This window comes from Spermophilus citellus, assembly GCF_964194105.1.
Source record: "Spermophilus citellus genome assembly, chromosome: 10".
Classification (NCBI taxonomy): domain Eukaryota; kingdom Metazoa; phylum Chordata; class Mammalia; order Rodentia; family Sciuridae; genus Spermophilus; species Spermophilus citellus.
The window spans coordinates 49,808,431-49,830,839 of NC_138197.1; positions in this window are offsets into that span (position 1 = coordinate 49,808,431).

Consider the following 22,409-nt stretch of genomic DNA (forward strand, 5'->3'; position numbering starts at 1 on the left):
TTTCAGTTAGTTCAAGTTCAGTTTCTGTCATGTGAAAAAGAACAGAAACCAATATAATGGGGAAATGGAAAGTGATATGAGAATACATACAGGGAACGTCTATTACCTCCCACTTGGTGAGATCAAGGAAGTGCTCTGGAAGAAATTCCATCCATGCTGGAGTATAACATCCTGAAGCTGTAAACCAGGAGAGACAAGATGTGATTTGCATTTCAGCAGGATCATTCTAAATGCTGTGTGGAGAACAGATAGAGAGGCCCAAAGGTAGAGAGCCTGAGCAAGGTGGCTACACAGCAGCACACCCAGATATGATAGTGGCCTGGACTATGGAGGTATGGCAGTTCTGGTCTTCCCAGAAGCATTTGTCAAGAAGAAATTAAACATGCAAGAAACTGATTGTGAGAAATGTACATGAAGGATGAGGAGAGATGTAAAAGCAGGATGTGATGCAGTCTGATTTCTACTGAAAAGAGAGGAAAAGTAGCAGAATTGGGGGCTGAGGATATAGCTCAGTTGGTAGAGCGCTGCCTCACATGCACAAGGCCTTGGGTTCAATCCCCAGCACCACACACACACACACAGAGAAAGAGAGAGAGAGAGAGAGAGAGAGAGAGAGAGAGAGAGAGAGAGAAGCAGAATTAGTCAGGAAGGCCCTCAGATTGCATTGTAGCTCTGAGAACATCTTTGTCTGGCTGATGGGTATCCTGAATAGACACTGTCCATAGAAGAATCCTGTGTTGGGAATAGAGTACCTTGCTCTAACACTGCTTCATGCTGTTATTACTTGGAAGCAGTCCAGAGATAGCAAGGCAGGAATGCACAGTGGATCAGAAGTTTCTACAGTGGGAGTGAATCAGCTAACTACTCTCTATGAAGTAGGCTCCTCGATAAGGGCCACACTTAAGAATGGGAACTAGAGAAAAGGCAGATAGATGTAACAAATATTTGAGTGTTTGGTTGAATGAAGTTGAGATTTTCACTTGAACAACTGGTACATTGGAGTTTTTGAACAGGACTTTTATAGATCCCTTGGCTGAGAAATTACAGCAAGCTCTTCAAGGATCAGCAGAGACCATTTAAGATAAACTGTCCTTAAACTTCTTCAGATTGGTACTGGAACTCATGTTGCAAGAAATATTTAAGGAACTCCTACTGCTTGACAACTATCATTCTAGGTGCCAAAGATTCACTGATAGGCAGAAAAGATCATGTCCTCATTCTAAGAAATCAAGAATTCTACAGAAGCAAGGCAGGTATTAAGGAAGTAAATAATGACCAAAAGATCATAGAGTGTTCAGTGTTTAAAAGAAAATGAACAAATGTACAATGGTTTTGATTGACTAAAGGGATTACTTTGGACCAGGAAGCCATTTTATTCAGGAAAGACCTTGCTCAAATGATGACTAATCTCATTTTTCATTCTATTTCCAGGTCTGTTCCATGCTTCCTGGAGTTCCCTACATCCAGCCATCTCTGTACATTCCTTGTACCAAGGATTAGGGGCAAACTTTGTCCCTTCCTTTTAAAAATAAGAATCCTAGGGAAATAGAATGCAAAATCTTTTGTATTTCACGAGGAGACATCAGACCGCCATGTAAATCAATTGCTAGAAGACTGCTTCAGTGCCCTAACAGTTCTAGGAGAGCATGTAGGTTTGGTTGTATCAAAATTCTAGCATCAGCTGCTTGTCTTTCCCTTGTTCACTTGTTATTACAAAGATCAAACAAGATGAGGCTTACAAAAGTACTTTGTAATCTTCAAAGGTGATTGCATCGAGCTCTATTAGCTTACAAAAATAATTTGTCAAAATTAAAAATGCTATACACTCATAGAAATGATAAAGAGGTTATAGAATTCCATTCTTGGATATTTTAAAGGAAAGCCTAGAAAACCATCTTTGGTTAGATTCTAATAAACTTTGATAGGCTGGGAGCTGGACCAGACAAACATTTGCTGTCCCCTCAAGTATCCCCCTAACAGTATAAAAGCATTAAACACCAAAAACTTTGCATGTGTATGAAAATTTACATAACTTCAGAGAAAGAAAATGATATTATTATAAAAAAGTGAAATTAACCCAAATAATCAAAGGTAACATAAATGTATGAAATTATGACACAGAGACTAGATTTCTTCTCTTATCTACACTAAATGCAAAACACTGGCTTATTGAAAGTTCACATAACAATGTTTTAGAGAATCAGGCATCCTCCATTGCACAGCTACTCGTCATCATTCAATGCCACCATTTTCAGAGGAGAATGCTCCTCTTAGGCACTGTCAGAACTTCCAGCCTTGGTCCTGACATAAACAGAATTTTAGAAATGAGCTTATGGTTTTGCATACGCTGAATCAGGCAAGACCTTTTTTGAAATTGCCCATCCCATCTTCCTTCCACCACCACAGTACAGTATGAGCCAAATTGAGAATTACAACCTAGAAAAATAATATTAAAATAAACCAGTTGAAATCTATTAACGTTCAATATTTCTATCACAACTGAAGATGAAAAAGTTCTTTTTTTATATTTAAAATTTTTATGAAGAATAACAAAGAGGAATACTTGGTGTCTTTCTCCAGGGGCTACTTTCATGTTGGATTGATCTAAAGCAATTGTCTATGTTGTATTTGGCTGCCGGCATGGGCTAGGGGAGATGAGACTTCAGAGGAACTAATTCAGTGACCTGTGGCCCTGGCACAGTTAGGATGAGGGCACTTTGTCTGGCCAAGTTCCAGTGTGGTCGAGTCTATGGCTCCCACAGTTGCACTACCAGCTGCAGGTCAAAGTTGCAGAAAATTCTTAAATCAAGAATCCACAAGAAAGAAGTGGACTTTTAAAAAGAAATTTTAACTTTATTTTCTCTATCTAGAAACTAAGCTTCAAAATAAAAGTGTTAATAAGAAGTTAAAATTTATAAAGAACATTTTTATGTGTGTGCCGCATTATAGAAATGTTGGGACATGCAAAAACAATAACCAATCTCTGTGGTAAGCAAGATAATAGAATCAAATGAAGAAAATTTTAAATTAGTTTACATTTTTAAAAAGTCTTAAAAATTGCTATTATAACAAGTAAAAAGAGATTTTAATCAGTTATAGAACATTCTCCTCTACTCCATACCTTTCCACCACTGTAATAGGTCTTCAGTTCATTGACAGTGGATGACAGCTAAAAATGGAAAGACATAGACTGTCTGAGAAGGAGCAGCTAGGGAAGTACAAAGTCAATAAGAGAGACAAAAACAAGAACACTAAAGAATTTGATGCCTCTGGCAATACAGCTACAAACACAAACCCATTGCACAGATTTCAGTTTTATGCTCACTGAGGCCACCATGAGTTGTAATTGATACAATTGCTCTGAGTAAGACTGGTTAGATTTCCCTGCATAGTTTCCCAGCATACTATAGACATGCAGAAAACCATTTTAATGGTTTGTGGAGCTTTATACCCAGAGCTCCTCACCAGAAATGTGCCCTTCAAACTAGCTTGAAACAAACTGGGTGCATTCTGACTTGGGTGAAGTCACTTTTTTTGTTCTAATAGATACAGTCATACTCAAATTGTGGAGATACACTTGTTTTTGCTGGTGCCGAGGATAATGTTTCTCTCAGTGAGTCCCCTAATAAATTGCATTCTGTGTAATCCTGGATGTTTCCACCTCTTTTCTTTGGCCTCATGGTACCTTACAGCTGATTCTCTTTACTAGGCCTGAGTTATCCCCAAACAGCTATCTATTATAGGGAACCTACTTTAAATATAAAGACTCAGGAGTAAAGGGGTGGAAAAAGATATAACATGCTAACATTAATGAAAAGAAAGCTGGAGTTGATATGTTAATTTCAGAAAAAGACAATGCCAGAAAAAAACAGATTATCAGGAATAAAGTGGGGTACCCCATAATGATAAAAGAGCCAATTCTCCAAGAAGACAACAGTTCTAAACAGGTTAGCATCTAACAGCAAGAGTTCAAAATACACAAGGCAATAACTGATAGAACTGAGAAAGAGCCAGACAAATCCACTATTGTGAGTGGAGATTTCACCATCCCTCTGTAATTGATGGATCCAGTGGGCAGAAAATCAGCAAGGATATAGAAGGCTCAAGTGGTACTATCAACCACCTTGATCTAATTGACTTCTATGGAATACACCATTCAACAGCAGAGCATATATTCATCTCAAATGAATGTGATACATTCACCACAATAGACCACATTTCAATCACAGAACACTTCTCAACAAACTACAACTTACTAAAAGTTATACTGTACCAAAAGAAGTACTTAGAGGGAAGTTTATGGTATTAAATGCATACAAAAGAAAAATATTTAAAAATCAACACTTTAGCTTACCTTATAAAATTAGAAAGAGACAAGAAAACTTAGCCTAAAGTAAGTAGAAAAATAAAATAAATAATATTAGAATAGAAATCAATGGAACTGAAAATAGAAAAACTAGAGAAAATAAATAAAACCCAAAACTAGTTCTGTAAAAAGTTCAATAATGTTGATAAACCTTGGATCTAGCTACTCAAGAATAACAGAAAAGACACAAATTATCAATCTCAGAAATGAAAGACAGTTCAACAATATTGATCTCATGGACATTTAAAAAAGTATAATAAATAAAAAGAAATAATAAAAACCATTTTATACCCATAAATAAAATAACTTAGATGAAATCGGCCAATTCCATGAAAGACAAAAACTACAAATAGCCTAAAAAGACACATCTAAAGAAACTAAATCAATAATTAATAACCTTCCAAAAAGAAAAGACTAGGTTTTATTGGCAAATTCTACCAAAATTTGAAGGAAGAAATAACACCTATGTCTTCCATAAAATAGGAGAGAAAACACCTCCTAACTTGCTCCATGAAGCCAGCACTACCTTAATACTAAAACCAGATAAAGACATTACAAGAGAAGAAACAGATCATTCTCTCTTATGAATATAGAGACAAAAATCCACAGCAAAACACTAGGTAATGAAATCCAACAACATATAAAAAAGAAATATAGCTCATGACCATAAGGGCTTTATTCCAAGTATGCAAAGCTAACTCAACATTAAAAATTCAATTAATATAATCCATGTTATCAACAAGCTGAAAAAGTCATATGATCCTATCAATTAATATAGAAATACATTCCAAAGAATCAAATAGTTGAAAGAGACCACAATATGAAAAATATTTTAAGTATTTTTGAAATCCTAAGCTTAGTTTTAGGTCTCGTAATCAGAGTGCACAGTGAATTTGTTTGCAGTTACCACAAAATGCTTTACATTTGACTTTTGAAACTAGCAGTCTTAAAAATTATGTTTACTAAATAAATGCCAAAACCTTAATTTCTTCTATTTTTACTATCATGAAATTGCATCTTGTCTGCTAATTTGTAATAATCAGAGGTACAAAACCTCTACCAGAATCTGATCAAAGTTATGAACCATCTTCCACAGAATATGCAAACATACTAAAAGTGTTAGGTTATTTCAGAATACTAGTATAATTTTACTGTTTTAAAGACTTTATACTATATTTCTTATTATTATACTCCATTTTGCTTGAGGGTAAAAATTATAAAGACCTTGAAATTCTGTTGAGACTGACTTTTAAAGAAATCATTCTTTCAAAAAGTTAAAGAGTTTCACATTTAATTTAGAATTTTACTTCATAGTTTGATCAAGATCTAAATGCAAGAAAGGAACATTCTTAGAAAAAAGCAACTCTATACCATTTAGCTAAATTGCATATTTATCTAAGGAGCAATATTATAGAGTCTTGGTATTAAATTTATGATTATATTCATTCCTTTCACTAATATTATTACTAATACTAAACCACTTTGGATCTGCTTTGCGTTGAATAGATGTAGTTCTTTTGCAACTGGATAGAATACAGATTTTTCCTTGAAACCTCATTATATATGCTTATTTGGGGTATGTGAGTCAAGAATTGAAATACATTCTTAAAGATCAAAGAAAATGAAGCTATGATCAATTATCAGAGATTCTAATATAAATGTCTTCAGCGGTAGGGATGGGAGGGTTTGGAAAGAGGATGCTCAGTATTGCCTTAATTACTATTACCTTAATTATTTCAATGAGGATAAAGCAAGGGAGATTTATAAGTAATGCAGAGAACTTCCTGAAGAGCTCAAATTTGAAGAAGATAGGCACACATCACAAATGAGGAGAGATAAAAATAAATATAAAGAATGACATAAATGTTTTTTAAATAGTTCAGAAAAATTGACAGTCTGAAATAAGCTAAGGTTATTGGGAACGGAAAAAAAATATTGAAGCCAACCAAAGCCACTAAATAGGAAAATAAAAAGAAGTAAGTCTCTTGTTATAGGTAATTCATATAATTTTGACCATAGAGCAAGCAGGTGATCAAATAATACTTCTACAAGTAATCTTCAGAAATCATGACCATACAGATGTGCTTATGTGTGAGGATCTCTAATGCATGTCATCAAGTGAAACAGAGGTGAATATGGATTGCATGATCTCATGCATACAAAAACATAATACACATGTACAGTCATCAATATTCAAATAATTCAAAACATAAAAAGTGAAAGCAAAAGCAATAATAATGAGGCCTTCATGTCATAGAAAGACATGGAGAATGGAAAAAAATGGAGGTGGGAAAAAATGTACAATGAGACAAACAATAAGGTCCCCTTCACTTTTAAGAACACACACACACACACACACACACACACACACATACCCACATAAGTGTATGTAGTACTTAGTGAGAAAAGTAAAATGTGTGCTCTATATTAAAAATTTATTAAGAATTTTAATACTGCAACAGTGGCATTAAACCAAGTGCAGGACCCTTCTAAACACAGAGCCCTGTGCAACTGTATAGGTTGCATATCTATAGTAGGCATTATATCTATGGTCCTACATATAAACATACACATACATATATATATACACATATGCATGCATGCATGGGTATATACATACACATAAACACACATATTTCTTGGGTGCAAGGTTATCATCAGAGAAGGTGGTGTATACTATACACCTGTGGTTGTATTCTGGAATGCTAAATTGCCCTGTGATTACTTGATGTGCTGTTGTTGCCCCACTAGCCTGGTTGCATAATCCCTCTTTGCCTTCTTGTTTAGGATACTATTTTCATTTTTTGAGGATTCTAGCTTCTCCATGTGGTTTTCTTTATGTTTTAATAGGCCACATTAGAAACAATTATTAAAAATCACCCTAAGTTAATTAATGGGGTGCAAATTATATGTGAGGAGTTTGTTATAAGATTGAAATCGAGACTTATACATTTATTCATTTTCTTCTGTACTTTCCCAAGGTAACAACACTTGTGAGAAATTAAAAAAAAAAAATTCTAGGTACTTATCAGACTATAACTATACCACAGTCCTAACCAAGTGTGTGAATGAGTCCAAAGACATGTTCATAGCTTCTATATCATGGTGAGTGATAATGAATAAATAAAATAATTAATTAATTAAATGTCAAGCCCTAGATCAATGGAGAATATTGAAATAAGACACAAGGAAAAATATTGCCCAAAGCAAGCAAGCAAAAAAAAAAAAAAAAAAAAAAAAAAAAAAAACTTTGTTACAAATCATTTCCAATTCCCAGGGAGAGAAAGGACCTAAATCTTAAAAATGAAACAAAAAAAAATATTTATTAAATAATTACTTTGTGCAGGTCACTCTACATGTGATTTATCATGTAATCTTTTCAATGACCTGAGTTAATTTGCTATTGTTTTTTTATTTATATATGAAGGAATTTGTCAATAAAGCATTTATATAATTGTCAGTTTCATCTAGACTCTGTTGTATTCAAGTTGACTTCAGAAAATAAATTGACTGTCTATATTATATGTTTCCCAGGCCTTAAATGGTATTATCCAATACATTTATCTTTCAAATACTGAGTTCCTTAACATCCAACCCAGTAGTTTTCCAGCCTATCCTTGAATTTCCCTAATTTGGGAACTCCTCTAAAATAACCCTCTCTAAGTTCCAACAGCCAATATTTCTTTGTATTAAACCAATGTGTAGTTCCTTGTAGCATCAGTTCATTACATCCAGCTGGACCATGCATGAGAACATGTCTGATTTCTTTTCTATTTAATGACCTTTCAGATATTTGATGACTAATTTGAAGTTAATTCTCATTGCCCGAGAATCTTCTCTTCTATAGGCAAACAATTCAGGTATAGCTCATGGGAATTTCCTCACCTAGAGATTATTCTCTTTTGAATATAATCTAGTTTATCTATGTTTCCCAGTTCTTCAGCTCTGAATGTAACACATCAGGACTGTTCCAACCAGCTCCCAGAGCAGGACCATCACTTCCCTCTTTCAAACCATTATAGGTCTATTACCACATTCAAAAAGGTACATTAGCTTTCTCAGCAGCCACATGCTGGTTTTCATTAAGATAAAATCCATAAATCTTTGTTATACAGGTAACAATAAGCCACGCTCTCCCCAGCCTAGCTTTGTGTGTGTTTGTGTACATCTATGTGAGAGACAGAGACAACAAGACAGAGAAACCAAATGCTAAGTCCTAAATTTATCACATTAATTTTCATGGTGTGAGATTAGGCCTTTCTTTGCAGATGTTTGAGTCTTTGGTTTGATTTTTTATGGATTGTAAAATAAATGGAATACTCTCACCTCCCCAAACTATGTTCAAATGTAAATTGCATAATCATTCTTTTATATCTTCCTCTAAAACTGAGGAACTGGAAAAGACAGAGCCCTTCGGCTTATTTTTAGAGACCATCTTCTACATTGGTCCTTTTAAGTACTGCAGTCCTATTTTTTGGACATACACTAATGACCTACAAAAATACGAAGGTATATAGCCCCTAATTCTCCATTCTAAGTGTGATAAGCATCATGTATGAAATACAAGCACGAGACAGAGGAAGGCATTGTGGGTTCTTCCTGGAAAGTGCTCTCTGGACAACACAGTTGATTTACAGGTTCTCAGGTCAGAACAGTCGATCAGCCCTCCTGCAGCTCCCTAGAAAAGCAGGTTTTCCCTCTTTGAAGTTGAATTGAAAACAAACTTGGGCCATCAGGTCAGCTTTTCTTTGTTATTCATTCATTTTGGAAACAAAACAGTAAAATGTTTCATTGAACCCCCCTGGGCCCCTCCCCTCCACATATGAAGTCTGTGTTGAGTCAGAGTTATAAATCAGGCTGATTTTCAGTATACTCCAAATTTATTTTTCATTTCATCCCATTGACCAGTGGGCAGTCATCCACTGAGCTAGGTAGGGAACTAATTAGGGCAAGCAAGCTCTTGGCCTACAAACAGCCCAAGAAGCAATGGCCTAGGATTCCCTGCAAATGTCATAGGATTTTCAGGATGAATTTTTACTTCTCTATGCCTGTCTCCTGGTTGTCTAATGCCTCAACACTATCGAGGAAAGAAAAAGACATAAATCCCATATAAAGCCAATGACATCAGGTGTTCTATATCCTTGCCTATGTGGTTTAGGAAGAGAAAATCTGTCTGGAACTATTTAGAAAGAGTTAACAAACAAACACATATTATTTGTTATAAGCTTGAAAATAAATATTCTTAGACCTTACAATTGTCATAGTATATAATAGTAGCTTATTTTTGAAAGACGCTTCTTCCCACCTTGTTCCAATAACCAGAGCTGTTGTTCCTGCTCTTGTGCACTCTCCCTGCTCCCTCTACTAGCCTCGCTCAGATTGGCTCCTCTTTCCTGTAATTCTTGACCTGCTTCTCCAGCTTGGCTGTCCTGAGAAGAGCATGTGAAGCCTTTTCTCTGTGCCCCAAGGATGACTATGAGAGCAGCAGTTCTAGATCATTCACTTGGGGGCTGGATGTTGCACAGAGGAGGGAAGGGTCTTCTATTCCTCAGGCCTCTCCTCTCCTCTTATTTCTTGCCTCCTGCCACTTTTCATCCATCAGTTCTTCATTCTTGCTCTTTTTTTCTCTTAATTCTTTTTTTTTAACTAGTCCCTTCTCTGTCATCCTCGTTTTACCTTTCCCATTTCCCATATCACTTTCTCCTACTTGGAACAACTTTCCCCTCCGCTCCCTAGCATCCACCTTCATCCATTGCTATCCACTCATGATTTTATTCATTTGCTTATCTTCTGTCACCGGTTCTTTGGTTTGCAGTTTCTTTCTTTCATTCTTATCATATGCAGTTGACTTGTTCAGCAAAGAACCAGCTCCCAGACAACAAAGTGAGTTTGCTCTCAGATGAAAGGTCAGGATTGATATTCAGGACACTGGAAACGTTGACAGAGCCATAAAAAAACACATCACCACCTAGAGCTACCAGATTTAGCAAAACAAAATAAGCACAGAAGAGCCCATGTACAGTGTACACATAGTTGAACTGAAATGTCAATTTCAGATTAAAAAAAAAGGGGGACTTTGCCCCCCCCGTGAAACTGTGTCCCATTAGTATTTTTATACAAAAACATTATTTTATTTATCTGAAATTCACATTTTATTGTGTCGCCTATATTTTATCTGGCAAACTACCACTACTTTATTGGTTCATGTTCTCACTTAATGAACAGATACTTACTGAATCCCCATGGTACATCTAAATGGCACAGTAGACAACATGAAAGATACTACATGTGTATAAAATCAATGCCTTCCCCTCTGCAATCTGTATACGGGGTAAAAATGGGAGTTCATAACCCACTTGAATCAAAGTGTGAAATATGATATATCAAGAACTATGTAATGTTTTGAACAACCAATAAAAAAATTAAAAAAAATCAATGCCTTCCCTCAAGGAATTCACAAAGGAAAGAGTTAAGAATTTTTAAAAAGTATTAAAGAACAAGAAAACAATGGAAAATAGCATATAATTAAATTTTTAGCCACTCCTAATTAATTGTAAGTGTAATATAAGTTCTGGTATTGATCTGGTGGAACAGATCAGAAACAGCTGTTGGAGTGGAGGATATGACCTGGGTTTAAGGGACAAACCCCTGCTCCAAATAAACTAGAGAAACAAATGGTCCTCAGGTATTTCCCCAGCCTTTCCTGCCTTTGTCTTCTGAGGTTGTTCCTTTATCCAAAAACAGTGTTACTTGGATTTTAATGCCACACACCTCCTAGAGATCTTTCTTTCTTTAACATCACCTCCTCTCTGTAGTCTCCCACGTCATTTTCCATACTTGTTCTTCTAACTAGTCTTGGATGACCCTCAGGGATTATCTACTTTTTGAAGAAAAAATGTTATGGCTATACAAAGTAAATATGCTACAAACTTTGATGAAATAAATAACTTAATAAATCCTGGGATTTTTTTCTGACTGGTCTGTGATTGTCCCCTCTCCTTTTTATCTGTTCTTAATACACATACCTATTGTTAGTGCCCCTGCATGTACACACACACACACACACACACACACACACATAAGCACAACTGCCACTTTCACTGTGAGACCTCTTTTAGGCAAAGCTGGATGGTTTTTCTTCAGTCTTCTACTCATAGCTCTTGACATCTTTAGAATATGCAGAAGGTGGTACTACATTGTAATTATTTGGATACATAAAAATTCCTTCTCTTGGCATGAGAGCTATGCCTTGTTGCTCTTTGTAAGCACAGGGTTTTTTTCAATAAGAGCTGAAAAACAGAATGGCAAAGACTCTTAGGGAAAAAGGGATCTTTTTCTGTTTTACACTGTTCTAATCTTGATTAAAGTAAATAATACATTATAAATAATGGTAAATCTAATATATAGAAGATATTAATTATGGTAAAATAAAGTATAGATGGCACATATCTGGTTGAGAAACAGATCAAATTCTTTTTGGATGCACATAATTTAATTCCTCATTTGCTATAAGATCTTCATTTGAGATGAACCTCTATATAATTTGTTTTAATGTATATAAGAGAGAAATATGTTGCTCAATTTTTTAAATAACACTATTTGCATGGTAATATGTTTACAAGAACATGATAGTAATTTATAGGGTTTTGGTCCATTTGGAATTATTGTTTGTAAATATTTGTTCTTGTCTATAGCAAAAATTTTTCCATGATGCTCTAAGTTCTTTCTATAAGCCTTTGTTTGCTGTATTTGGAAGATCTCCAGGCAGCACAAATTACTAAGAAACAATGCAGTGTTTTAAAAGCATGGTTATTTGCACTATAATATGAATTTCACTATCATGCATAGGTATTTTGTGGCCCTTACTTCTGCTCACATGATAGAGGGTTTCCTGTAAAAATTTGTTATACTTCACTATAATTTTCTTCTTTTGCCTCTAAAGACTTTTTAATAATATGCCTTCTAGGGGTTGAAATCAAGAAGGGAAACTCTAGTCAGGTACAATTAACTCCTTATGCAATGCAGTGATGCTCAACCAGGGCTGCATATTAGAGTCAATGCAGAGATTTTTGAAAATTTCCATCCTATGATCCCACCCCAGACCTGCTGAGTCAGCATTTCTGCAGGGTTGCTTTTTGCATCTTTCCAAAAATTGTATGGTGATCTTGGATTCACCCACAATTTGAAACTGCCACTGCAGCTATTATTCAAAGGGAATCATCTATAGGAACTAGAAATGTATTTTATTTGTAGAAAATTATTAGAATTATGAAAGATATGGTCAATGCAATATACTTGCTTTTTACAAATTATATCTCTTCTACTGAACTAATTATTCTGCATTTTGATTAGGCTTCTTCTTATTCATAGAAATAACTAAACAACTGACCTAATAGCAGAGTTAATTATAATTATGACATCTCATCAGTTTGGCAACTGGTTATTTCTAACCAATTATTTTGATTATCTTTTAACAACTAAATATGATTGGCTATTCTGCAATTCAAACTATTTTTCTGAAGGTTTAAAAGACAAACTACTTGTCTTATTGACTTGGAATTTTTTTAAAGAAAAATTGTTACCATGATAAAGAGTGACAATTACATATTTATATGTGATAAACCAGCTTTGTATCTATGTTATTGATCTTCAAGAATTCCAAAGCTTAAATCGTGATCCAACCATGTTACATCACATCTAGTTAATTTATGTATGATACTTATTATAAGCATCTATACATCTACTTAATTTTCCCACTATTTTTTAAATACATCCTTTTAAAAAATCAAAAGGTGATTTGTCTCCTTACTGAACAAAATAACCAATTATTAATCCTGATAAATGGAAATTAATCCCATAAAATGTGCATAGTGCTTTTTTTAAAAAAAATAGTTGCAGAAAATATTACTTTATGTAAATTCTCCTCTCACAACTAAAACAAATTTTCTTGTCTTTACAATCACAGATTTTGCGGTATTTTAAGATACACAAGAACAATAAATACTTCTGATCCTTGTGTCACAAATGTTTTCAAAGCAACTTTCATTGATGATTTTGGCATCCCTTGTATTATATTATTTAATTAACCTGGTTTCAAAATAAACTCTGTCACTATGTGCACTTAAATCGTGTTTGGATAATCCGATAGCCTTTTAGGATGGAAGAACATTACCCCCTCTAGTGGATAAAGGCAAAACACATGAACTTGATGGGTTGAAAAGACTTGACTGGGTTTCCTTAAACCATCATCTGCTCTTAAGAAGTTAATGGATTAGTTTCTTTAGATCATACTTCATTTCAAGCACACTGTCTTGGAAAAGGTACTATGTACCAAAATAGTTGTGATGTTAGGATGTAGAGTGGTACTTGGAATCTAGCACACTGCAATAAGGAAATGTAGTTCATGCCAGGCATCCTGTTTCATATTGAAAAGAATGGACTTGCAGGACACCATCATAAAACACTTACATCTAGTGGGCAAAGCACCATAAAAGCATGTTCTTTCTAATGAGAGAAAACAGAAAAATAGCAGAAATTAAATGCACATTTTTTTCAGCCTAGAATTTTTAACCATTAGTTGTGCCTAAAGTACATTTTTTCATTAAGTCAAATGAGCCAGCTTTTTGTCTTTAGCCTCTTTATTTATATAGAAAGTTGTTTAGAGCTCATTATTTAGTTTTCTATAAAAGAAACGTTTCTTTGCAGTTGAGTAACTTAAGTGTGTGTGCACACACACACACATACACACACACACACACACCAATTGGGGAACTGGTTTATTTTTTAGAATTTGTATATCAGGAAATGGTCCATTAATTTCTGCTCAAATATGGAGATTTAAGGTCTTTAACCCATATGATGGTTAGCTTTAGATAAGTAGAATAAACAAATCCCTGCTCAAGTATAAACTAGTTTTACTTTCTCTATGTTAGACTATCAAAGCCAAGTTCTCAAAACTGGTGTCCAACGAGTTTCCATCATTATCTTGTTCATATGTCTGTCACTAGTGAAGTGATGGCATCTGCAGTTACCTCAACACTAGAGGCATTTCAAAATATGCAGCAAATGGTTTTGCATTAGCCTTCTTCCCCTTCATTAGGTCAGATCTGATTGGAAAACAGGACAAATCAGTAATCCTTCAATAAACATACTCTAAGGCTTCTCTCATTTCCTTGGTAACCCCTGTCATGTCCTGTGTATGGCTGTCACCCAATAGGCAAAACTAGAAGGGGGGAATTTTTTAAATTCTCTAATAAAAACCAACATCATCAACTAACAATCATAGAAGTTACATATCAAGATACATCTGACAATACAAAGTATTTAATACCTTTATCAACTATCAAGAGAGGACATGTTATAAGGAAATTCATAAAATTATTTATACATGAAAGAATGTAAGATGTAGTTGGCAAAACTAATAAAGTAGTAGATTTAATAGCAGGTATGGACACAAGATTAAACATCATTATCATTGTTTCCAAATTCACAAAGTATTTACAAAACTTTTTTGCCTCACTTTCCTCTTTTGCAAAATGAAAATAAGATCTACTTATAACATATCACAGAATTTGGCATGTAACAAGTCAATAAATACTAGTTCCTTTGATCCTCATGAAAACACCCTAAGGTTGAGAGGTTAGGTATTATAAAACTTCTCTTTACAGAACAAAATCAGACTCAGAAAAGTTCCAAGAGTAGTCAGAAACAGAGTAAGGGCCAAATTTCTCTCTCTCTCTCTCTCTCTCTCTCTCTCTCTCTCTCTGTGTGTGTGTGTGTGTGTGTGTAATCATTATGAGCAAATACATGGAAGTGGGGGAAAGGAGAGTGATTAAGAAGTAGTGAGTAAACCATTTGACCTAAACAGAAACCTCAAATGAATAGTTATACATAAAGGGGACTAGGTTGAAGACAAATTGAAGACCAAACCAAGGAATCCAGGTTTCATTTGAAGCTTGGTGGGGTTAAAGGTCTGCTATACACAAATTATAATTGAGGCTCAAGGGCTTGAAGCTTAATTTTTGAGGCCTTTACCACATATCACAGGCCTGAGCAACATGATGTAAATGATGTTTATGAGAACAGTTTTCAGAATGATTAGAAGAGAAGAAAACACTGAAGGCAGGGAGATAAGTTACTAATACATTATCTCAGATCAAGGTAGGACACAGGGAAGGAGAGAGGGATTGTAAAAGAAAAATGAAATAAGTGGCCCCAAACACAATTTGTAAAGTGAGAATGAGGATTGGAATGTATAGTCAAAGGTGGTTTTGAGGTTTCAAGTCTTGTGTCTGGTACCATTTATAAAAATAGGGGAGTTGGCTTGATCACAAAGATGAAATTTTCAATTTTAGATTTGCTGAACATATGTATCTTACTATGTCGAGCAGCTTCTTTGGGAGACTAATTGGATTCTGCCACTAAAGCGTTTACAAAGCATGACATTTTTCAAATGCTAAGAAAATTTGTTCTCAACCAATGCCATGACTCTAGGGAATCCTGTGTTTCCGAAGTCAACTTCCCTTTTTCAAGGCAGCTTTTGCACACTTTGCCAGTTGTGGTTGAGGTTGAACACCTGTGGGCACCACCAGCAACAGTTTTAGGCAAAGCTGTAGAAGCACTAGAGTTGGATTCAGCAAATCCCTACCTCCCTCTTTGGTTTCCGTGTCGTTTTCCCCTTTGAGTACTATCACCAGATTGGTGTTCTGCTGCCAATGGAGTGAGCTATTCAAGGGCATTTCTCAAGATTCCCATCACCTAGACACAGGCTTGGCACGTAGAAGGTTCTCTGTAAATGTCCATTGTAGAAATAAATAAGGCGAGTGAATGAATGAATGAATGAATGAGTAAAATATCTGATTTTGAGTATTTTATTTGGGCATCTCTTCTCAAATTATTTCCATTTAAAAACGGCCATCTGGAAAAATATAATGTACTTTAATGAAAGACATTATTACTGATACATTTCAGGGATTTTAAGAGCAGTGGACTTCATTTACTATTTGAAATCACATTATACAGACAATCATACACACACACAAGATTGGTTGATTTTGACAGTGGTCCACATTTTGGTTGATGCCACCTACAATTTAGCCATTGTCAGTGAAATCAAATTATATTACATGAAAACAAAATTCTGTGTAGTGAGTAGCGGTGATACGGTCTTACTATGTGAGCCTAGTATACATGTCTGCTCTCAGTAATTCTCTTTACAATATACAACCCGAGTACCGATAGACAGATATGAATATCACTTTTGTGCCGTGGATCATGGTATGCTAGGAAGCAGCTTCACTTGCCAGAGTTGCCAAGTCCCATAGCCAGAAACTATCAAAATGACGAGTTAATTTGGGCTTCTGTTGCTTAGTCATTGACAGGGGGAATCTTGTTTAAAAGTGGAACTAAACTTCCAGTGCGCTAGTAGCAGTGTCCATAATAAATCAAATATAAATAACATTCATGGCCACTGATTTTTATTGCTTTTATATAAATGTTTTAGTAATGTTTCTAATAACGAGGGAAGGATTGATACATAACAGATATTTGGAAACAGTTATAATGAACAGCAAGGTACTTCCATGTCTCTTGAATTCCTCCTATTTTGAATTTGTGGCCACAAGTCTTGAGAGAATGACTCAGTTTCTAGCCCTCTTCAACAATGACTTTTGTCAGAGTTTTAGTATGTCTATAGTTGTGCAGGTGGCTAAGAACAGGAAGCACTGTGGAGAAGACAGAAAGAGCACTAACCAAGGGTTCTGAATCACCAAAGAATGTGAATGAAATTTTGCTGTTAGTTATGTCAGACTTTAATGGCATTTCCTGGATGACCATCTAGTTGTTATTACTAGTTGTTATTACTCATATCTTTGGTTAATACATGAGTTCATGTGTTAAAACATCTATGTGTATAATATTAGTATCTAACATGTATGACTTTCAACTTTGTATTCTAAAACAAATCATTGAGTAAAAAGCTATACTTTGAGTCTTAGTTCAAAAAGTGCCAATACATCAGACTCCAGATGTGACTTCTGTGGTAAAGAACAGTATGGTTAGACAGTAAGTATGGTACTCTGCATAAAAATTCATATTTTAAATGTGTTTCACAGAACATGGTAATTGTGTTAACTATTTTCAAGTATAATAAAACATTAATAAAAGCAAAACCACAAATATCAAAATACAAATTATTAATAGGTTTTAGATGCCTTTTTAAAATGGGAAGTTTTATTTAATTTATGTATATCTTTGAGATCTAAATTCTTTATAATATGCCCTATGGCAAATCTTGAAGGAGTAACTGAAATTCCTATCACTTTCCAAGAATCGTTTAATGAATTTAAAATAATACAAAGTAAAATAAACCAATAGAACTTAAAATTTAAGTAGATCATCTTTTTTAATATTTATATTTTTAGGTGTAGATGAACACAACACAATGCCTTTATTTTTATGTGGTGCTGAGGATCGAACCCTGTTCCCATCCGTGCTAGGGGAGCACTCTACTGCTGAGCCACAATCCCAGCCCCAGATCATCTTTTTATATGGAAATTTATATCTGAAGTTCGTGTATATCAGCAAGTAAATATTGAGATTACAAAACCACGAGATGGACTTATCAATTTAAAAATGATCTAAACTTTTTTATTTGTGAGTATTATTGTTTTTAAAATTAGTAAGCTTCCCAGCTCTTCCTCTTTATGGAATCAATACTGGATAGAACATCTTTAATCTTCTTTGACATACGCCTCACTTAATAAAAGATCAACATTCATGATGAAACCTAATGTAGGTCCTCAATCCCAACATCCCCAGGTTCTCATCCTGTTTGTTGTGCTATTGAAGAAATGGAAAAAGAGTATTTTTCTTTATGTTGAAATCTTCTGATTAGACCCCTCTGTAACAGTAAAAACTGAGGCACATAAGCAAGCAAGAAAAGCTATATTTGAAGTAAAAATCTAGTTATTTCCATTGTAAATTTATTTTTAAGATATTGAAGTATAAAAATAACAAATATAAATAAAACAAAAATCTAATAAACATAACGATTATTAAAATGCTTTTGAGAGAGCCTGTGCACACACACACACACACACACAGTAAGAGCAAGAGAAAGAAAAATTAGCTATAGGGAAATGCAGATACAAGTTAGAAATATAATAACTTAAGGAAGGACTTAAAAAAGAGACAGGAGTGACTATTTCATACTAACAAACTTATAGGGAATAATATTTGCATTGTATGATTTTAGGATATTGCAATAAAGACTTTAAAATCACACTGGAATTTTATAAACTTAAGCACAAACAAGTAGTTGGATCTATGTATTTTGCCACCCAGATTACCCAGCTCTGAGAAAACTGGAGGCTAGAATTTGCTCATAGAATTGAAGTTCCCTCTTCTTTTAAATAAGAAAAAAAAAATGGTGGCCTACCCTTTGGCCTGGAAGTTGGCAATAAAGCTTATGCAAACCAGAAATTGTTGTTCTCTCTCAGTTTTAAGTAGTCTAAAGCAAAGAGAGGCAAAGTTCACCCTGTAAACATCTTCTTCCTTAGTGTTGTCCTACTAAAGCATAGTGATTTTGTGTTGAGCATCTAGTGTGCCACTGGGCCATTAAGCCCACAATTATCTCCTCTGTGGCCACTGGGTTTATTAGGGTTGTTTTTGTACAGAGCTGTCAGGAAGCACAGGAGATGAGCTTAGCATATTGCTGGCACAGAAGCAGGACTGCCAGACATCAACACATATCATTACTGTGATATTTTTGTTTAAATGTGTGATGGTGCCATTGAAGTTAATCTCAAAGTCAGTATGAAAATACTATCTAGAAAAGGTTGAAATATTGACATAACTAAAAAATAATCTAGTAGGACTATACCTTCAACAGTCTTCAGAATTATTTTAATTAGTTTTACCTACTTTCTAATTTGCTAGCTGCTTATTTCTTATTTTATTATTGCAGATATTTTTAACCTAGACTCTATTTAAAGTATCAAGTTAGACAAAGAATGGAAAATCATTACCGGAACACTTAATTGTGGAACAACACAACAAAAAGAGATTTACATCATTTTTTTTCTTCTTATTTCTTCTTTCAAGGGATAGAGCTAACAACTTTTCAGAAATTCTAAAAATGTTCTTGGTCAACTAAAGATCAATAAGGTATGGTAACCATTTCATTGATCATAGAATTAAGAAATCACCCAAGTTTTCCCATAAAACTTCATGCCCATTTAAAAAATAGAGTAGAAAAACAATAGAATGAGACATGGTATATTAATAAGTAATAACTAATATTCCACCTCCAAATGTTATAACTGTAAATGTACAATGACTAACTCATTGTCACTCATTTCAGATGTGGCTGCTTTGGCAATTCCTGTTCCAAATGGCAGTCTAGTATTTTCTATCCTTGTGCTCAGTGGTTTCAATGAAGGTTGGTGCTTTCGCAATATACTCTAAAGAGACTAATTTATTACACTTTATGACTTGATTAAAAGATTCTAAGCATTAATTCTTCAACCATTGATATGGTCTAAATTTATAACCTCTCATTATCATATGTGGTAGGTTATATTGTTTTTCCCATCTATAACTCTCATATGTCATAAATCCATGTCCTCCTAAAGAAAACAAAACAACAAAATTCCCTTTGCCATGTAACTTCCCATGGTTCTCCAGGCAGGATATACAGCACCATGAAACTACATTGACAGGTTGCCTGAATAATTTCTTTTGGCATGTTGATTGGGTATTATGCACACCACTTCTTAACAAACACTATCGATACATTTAGATGGTTCAGGTTGAACTTTTATGCCTGTCTGTGCCATAAAAATCTCCAGATTAGAGCAGTGCCTTTAGCCTGGGTCCTTCAGCCTAGAATGTGAAAATATAGAGAGCAGAACTGAATGAAGCCATAAACAACCAGCACATTCATGAACCAAAAATACATGTTTGATGTTGAAAGCCACTGAGGTTTAAGACATGTGTGTTCCCTCAGCAAAAATCATTAGTAGACCATTCCATTAAGGAAAAAAAGAAATAGTGATTCAATTTGTTTATAAGAAGACTAGAGAAGGCAACATTGCAAACGAGGGTAGAGATGAGAAGAAAACCATAGCTATACAGAGCTATGGTTTCAATGGTATGTTCTGCAACTCTTCCACTCTGGGCATTAAACATTATATTAGTTTTCTGTTGCTATTTTAAAATTACCCCAAAACTTAGCAGTTTAAAATCAGGAACATTTATTATATCATCGTTTCTATGGATCAGGAGCTCAGATGTGGTTTAGCTGGATGTCTCTGGCTCAAGACCTCTCATAAGGTTGCAGTCAAGCTGTCAACTGGGACTGTGTCCTCCTCTGTAGGTTTGACTAGGGGTAGAGGGGGAGGATCTATTTCCAAAGGTACTCACATGTTGTTGGTAGGCTTTGGTCCCTTGCCATATGAATTTCTCCAAAGAGCTGCCTGACAACATGGTAGCTGTTTTTCCTCAGGGCATATGATCTGATAGAGTAAGACAAGATGGAAGCTGCATCATTTGTAATCTAATCTCAGTGCCAATCTATTGGTTCTGTTATATTCTATTCAATAGAAGTCAGTCAACCCAGTGACTTGGGAGGCTGAGATAAGAGGATTTTGAGTTCAAAGCCAACCTCAGCAAAAGCAAGGTATTAAATAACTCAGTGAGACCCTGTCTCTAAATAAAAACACAATAGGGCTGAGAATGTGGCTCAGTTGTTGAGTGTCCCTGAGTTCAATCCCCAATAACCCCCCTTCATAAAAAGTCAGTCAATAAGTCCAGCCCACACTCAATAAAAGGGGATCACATAGGATGTGTATACCAGGGCTCAGGGGATACTCAAGAGCCATCTAAGCAGGTATCTACTAGTTCATAGAACACTGAAATCTCTGAGCTTCAATTACTCAACCTGTGAAATGAATGTAATTGTGCCTACCCTGCTTACCTGATAGAACTCTTATAAGGTCGAGTGGGCAAATGTATATAAAAATGCTTTATTCAAAAAAGCATTATTCAAATGTAAGATGCTTTTGTCCATGTAGGTCTTCTGAGAAGCAGAAATCCAGATGGGATGAAAGATGCGAGGGTTTTATTAGGGCAAACATGGGTGAGAGGAAATGGGGCTGGAGCTGGGAGAACTGTCAGACTGCAATCAATCCTGACTCAAAGAGAGAGGAAAGGAATGTTGTGTGTGCAGAGGTTTACACCAACCATCTAAGGAAAATTCAGCAAGGTTTTGAGGAGCAACCTTGCACAAAAGTAGCACATCCAAAGAATCCCATGTCTCCCAGCAAAGGGTCTGTCTTAGGACTCCTGCTATACTCAGCAGCAGTCCAAGACGGGGCTTGCAAACATGGTGATCAATTTTAATCTCTGTAGGTTCCCTTCTCTTCTTTGACTTCTATCTTGGTGCCATTACTGGTATTTCTAGTTCTTCTAAAACACGGGCTATTCCAAAAGCTTTGTCAGGGCACTGCAAACAATTGCCTATCTTAATTTTCTCTCAGTATTTCTACTCTGCCTGTTGGAACGTCCCGAACCCAAGCTGAACCTCTTTGGGTTTGACTGCTGGACTGTACAACCACCTGTGGGCTATTGCCACACCCTCCAGACACATGCTGTGCCCACAGAACCAAACTTCCTCCCTGCACCTGCTGTATGTGGGTTCATTCTTCCAGGAATCAGCTCCATCCCAAGAGCGGTTTCCATTCTGTATCTGAGATCTGGGTGCTCTCCAAGCTACTCCAGTCTGTGGTTGTTTATAATAATTGGAACTAGACTTCTCATGTTCTGATCTTTGCTCTGCTACTCTCAAGCTCTATGACCTTTGGCAAGATAAACTTTCTGTGTCACTGTAAAATGCAGATGGCAATTGTAACTATCTCAAACATGGTTTGTAAAATGATAAGACTGATGCTGGGGCTCACAGGAAGTATTCTATAAATGTTAGCCCTTATTATTATTTATTATCTTGGAGATTCCACAATGTCCAAACTAAAATATGCAATGCCAT